The sequence below is a fragment of the Myxocyprinus asiaticus genome, chromosome 23 (genome assembly GCF_019703515.2).
Source record: "Myxocyprinus asiaticus isolate MX2 ecotype Aquarium Trade chromosome 23, UBuf_Myxa_2, whole genome shotgun sequence".
In the NCBI taxonomy this organism is placed as follows: domain Eukaryota; kingdom Metazoa; phylum Chordata; class Actinopteri; order Cypriniformes; family Catostomidae; genus Myxocyprinus; species Myxocyprinus asiaticus.
This window is the reverse complement of record NC_059366.1, coordinates 47,492,501-47,497,500: the sequence shown is the minus strand read 5'-3', so window position 1 is coordinate 47,497,500 and position 5,000 is coordinate 47,492,501. Positions and strand designations below refer to the sequence as shown.

Sequence of the window (5,000 nt, the reverse complement as noted above, 5' to 3'; positions counted from 1 at the left end):
AATTTGTTGAGTGTAAATTTACGGCTGCAGTGAAGCTCAATAAAGTTGTTAACACTTCAGAGAGCGTCGGTGTTCACAGCACTAGAGGTGTCTGGAAAACCACAGTGCCATCCCATAATCACCGTTACTACAGTGTGTGATGCCCGTCGTCAGGTGGCGGTGTCGAGCTGCTCGTTCTCGCGCTGAGAGAAAGAGACATGCTGTCTCAGGTCACACGCTCAAACTCTACAGTGAAATCATGATGTACTGATACTGTTTTACACATTTTAGAATTTTATAATAATAGTGAAGACATATTTATATGAAATAACACAAAGGGAAATATGGGAATGATGTAGTGACCAAACAAATGTGAATCAAGTGAAATCTCTGTTATTTTCAGTTCATTCTCTCATTCTCAGATGCTTCTGAAACACTACTGAATGTCAGACACTTGAGCACTGATGCACCTTCACTATCTGCTACAACTCACACATTCAACACAAAATAATTTGTGTATTGTGGGATAGTTGTGTCTTCATCACATTATAGTGTGTAGTGGTGATAGTAGAAATGTGTGTGTGTGTGTGTGTGATGCTGTGAGATGAAGTTTCTCTCTCTCGGTGGATTTGATGGCACAAATAAAAAAGAAACTGGGGATGTTGGGGGGCGTTCCCAGCCTGCTTGAATAGAGAGCATTCATTTCTTCATTAGTGACCTTTTAAGAAGGTGACACTCACCCTAATGAGGTGATTGTAGCCAGAAACCTTCAGAGGATCCAGTCAACATTCCCAGAGGTGCTGCAGCCAACAGCGACAGTGTTTTCATAGTGGGGGAGACGCCTGACGCTTCAAAGTGTGTGTGTGTGTGTGTGTGGGTGTGTGTGTGTGAAAGGGGAGGAACTTCTCAATGATACTCTGCTGATCATGTAACACAAATAAAAATGCAGACGGCCTCATAAACACACAAACACTTTCACACACTCAGACTCTCTCGCAGGGTCACTTGTCCTCCTCTCGGTGTCTTTAGACATTCTCACAGATTTATTAGCATGGTAAAAAAGAAAAGAAAAAAAAAAAACATTATTTTGCCAAAGCAGTACATACAACCCAATTCTGAAAAAGTTGTGACAGTATGGAAAATGCTAATAAAAACATAAAGGAGTGATTTGTAAATTCAACTCACCCTGTGATATATTAAAGGCACAGCAACAAGACATTATTTGATGTTTTACCTTGTGAATTTAATTTATTTTCTTAAAATAAACTCTCATTTCAAATCAGATGGTTGCAACACGCTCCAAAAAAGTTGAGATGGGTCGATTTAGTCTAATAACAGTCTGACGAGTTGAAATAACATGGTGATGTTAAACAGGTGAGGCAATTGTGATACAGTATATAAGGAGCCTCCAAATAAAGTCTAGACCTTCAAGAGCAATGATGGGTCAAGACTCGCCAATTTGCCAAACAATGCGTCAGCAAATAATCCAGCACTTTGAGAACAATGTTTCCCATATATAAAGTGGACGTTTTTTGTCGTTTCACCCTCAATAGTGCACAGTATTCTTAAAAGATTCAAGGAATTCGGTCAAATCTCTGTGCATAAAGGGCAATGTCAAAAAACACTTCTGAATGTGTGTGATGTCCGATCCCTCAAACATCACTGTCTTAAAAACTGTCATGCGTCTGTTTAGGATGTCATGACATGAGCTCGGGAATACTTTGGGAAACCTTTGTACTATGCAAAGGAGAAGCCATACATCAACACTGTCCAGAAGTGTCACATACTCCTCTGCACTCAGTCTCATATGAGAACAGTGGGATCATGTTTTGTGTTCCAACAAGTCCACATTTCAAATTGTTTTTTGGAAAAAAATCACCGTCGTGTTCTCCTGGCCAAAGAGGAAAAAGACCATCCATGCTGTTATTAGTGTCAGCTCCAAAAGCCAGTGTCTGTATGGGCCAGGGGTGTGTCAGTGCCCATGGCATGGGTCACTCACACATTTGTGAGGGCACCATTAATGCAGAAAGATATGTTCACATAACGGAGCAGCATATACTGCCATCCAGCACCGTCTTTTCCAGGGACGTTCCTGCATTTTCCTGCAGGACAACTTCAAACCACATACTGCCCAGATTTCAAGTGCATGTCTGTTTAAGCAGAGAGTGCGGGTGCTAGATTGGCATGACTGCAGTCCTGACCATCTACAGTAGAGAATGTGTGGCGCGTTATGAAGCACACCATACGACAACGAAGGTCCTGTATAACTGCACAGCTGAAGACCTGAATAATGGATGAATGAGGGAAAATTCTGCTTGCTAAACTTAACAAACTTGTGTCTTCAGTGCCCAAATGCTTAATAAGTGTTATTAGAAGAAATGCTGATGTTTCACAGTGGTAAATACTCGACTGTCCCAACACTGTTTAGAGTGTGTTACAATCATCTGATTTAATATGAGTGTACATTAAAAAAACAACAACTATAACATTCACAAAGTAAAACATCGAATAATGTGTTGTTTTAGAGGTTTCAATATAGCACAGGGTGAATAGAATTTACAAATGACTCCCTATTTTCTTTACTTTTTTGGAATTGGGGTTGTTTATACACATTTATACATGCACTTTAAAACAAAAACAGTTTATTTCATTATTTACAGATGGAAAATGAATGCCTGTTTTCTGTTTGGTGGTCTTTCTCTTATATGAGTTGATGAGATTCATCTTCATTTACTTGTGTTTGCGGTTGCTGTCAGAGATCGGTGGTTCAGCACTCGTGGTTTGTAATCTGCTTCACTCATTTCTTACTCATTTTCAGCAGAAGTTCATTCCAAGTGTCTGAAGGTGTTTCCATATCCAAACTTTTCGTGGTTAAAACATGCTCAAGAAGATTTTAAAACAACACAATATGTGTATGAACTGGACATCCAAGTCAAGTCATTTGTATTTGTATTGTGCTTTGAGTAATGTGAGTAATTTAGAGTAATGAGAAATGTCTTTAATGTCCTAAAGTCCCCGTGAGCAAGCAGTTCTCCAATGACTTTACAATAAATGTATATATGCCAATATTATATATCTATATTGTATGTGTAATATATGTGTAATCAGTCATGTGTTCCTCAGATATATTAAGTGATCTGTTCTTTCAATATGACAGTAAGGCAGTGTTTTATACTGTAATGCTAATGATTAAATTATAAGGCTATTAATTAAGAGTCTTTGTAGTTCATCCAGAATTGATTCAGTGTATTTTGCTGTCTGATGGGCAGAGGCTTCAGTTGGCAGAAGTTTATTGTCCCAGTAGCAATGGCACTACTAATGTGAAATATTGCGTGATTTGATGTGCTCTTACTTTGTTACTCTTCTTTCTCTTCCACTTTGATCTTCGATATGAGCAACTCTGTGTTTTTGTCACATACTCTCTTTGTCATTTGTGTTTGTTTTGTTGGTGAGTTGTTATGTTAAAGACTGTCATGTGATCCTGCACCGATCTTCACGGGTTCATAGGGCACGTTTCATTAACTCGCCCATGAAGGTAAATAAATAGCAGCACGCGTACGTTAATGTAACGGTCTGATAAAGGTCTCGGTATAATCCGGGGCGGGTGACCTCCCAGTGTGTCGGGGGTGTGATGAGTTCCACAGCTGGCCTTCCGGGACCACAGAACCCTCTGTTTCACTTAAAACCAGCAACCCGTTTGTTTAGGCAAGATTAAGAATGTAAAAGCCGAACAACATCCTGCACTTAAGAGAGGCAGAGAGAAGAAAACAGAGCGACACCGGCCGATCACACACATACACGACTGCCCAATATTAACATTTGATCTTTGCCCCCCCATTCTCGATCACATCAAGTCTGTATAATCGGGGGTCACTGGTCGAGTCTGAAGAATCTCTTGCCGCTGAACGAATCACCTCTGATGAAGTTTAGGATCGTTTTCATCAAGGGTTCCCAAAACCCCTTTGACCCAAATGATTTATTTGAGAACCCCTGATATATTAAATAATGTTAGTCTTTATATTTATATTTATATTTTAATTTACCTTTATTGTTCTTTTCTTACAATATTTATACATTTTATTTCATTTAATACACCATTGGCATTTCTATCCCAATCTACTTCAGTCATCTGTCACAACAACAACAAAAAAACTTGCAGAATGGTATTTTTTTATTTGTTATTTCTGTCTTCAAGGATGGTTAGGATGAAAATGGACACGTTTGGTTTAAGTTGTGTTCTTTTTTGTATTTGATAAATGACAGACAACATTTGCAATTATCCGTCAGTGTTTTTAAAATGTGGTAAATGATGGAAATATTTCCGTATGTAACCTCTTGACTCTGGAAACCCTGCTTTATATGATGAACTTGTGACTGAAATCATTCATGATAATGTTTGTGGGTCACATGACTTTTTTTCTGGAGTGCAGGTGTGTCACAGGAAACAGATGTTTGTGTGAGATACTGAAGCGCGCAGACCTGTTTCCTGCTGGACTCGTGTGTGTTTCACACTGATAGTGCGTGTGTGTGTGTGTGTGTGTGTGTGTGTGTGTGTGTGTGTGTGTGTGTGTGTGTGTGTGAGAGTGAGTGTGTGTGTGAGAGTGAGTGTGTGTGTGTGTGAGTGTGAGAGTTTGTGTGAGTGAGTGAGTGTGAGAGTTTGTGTGAGTGTGTGTGTGTTTGTGTGTGAGTGAGAGAGTGTGTTTGTGTGAGTGCGTGTGTGTGAGAGTGTTTGTGTGAGTGTGTGTTGTGTGAGAGTGTGTTTGTGTGAGTGTGTGTTTGTTTGTGTGTGTGTGTGTGTTCAGGTTTTGCTATACTTGTGAGGACCAAGTTTTGAGAATCAACCTGTTCTGTGAGGACATTTCTGGTTGTGAGGACCTTTTAGGTGGTCCTACAAGGGAAATAACATATTAAATGATGTTTTATTGAAAATGTAAAAATGCAGAAAGTTATTTGTGAGGGTTAGGTTTAGGGGTAGGGTTAGGGTTAGGGGATAGAATCTATAGTTCATACAGTATAAAAAT

The 5,000-nt window shown here is 39.4% G+C and overlaps 1 protein-coding gene across 1 annotated transcript in view; it reads left to right on the top strand.

The window, feature by feature from the left end:
• Window positions 1–5,000, top strand: part of klhdc3 (kelch domain containing 3) — a 41,314-nt gene that overhangs the window by 26,228 nt on the left and 10,086 nt on the right. The gene's annotated exons all lie outside the window — the stretch shown is intronic.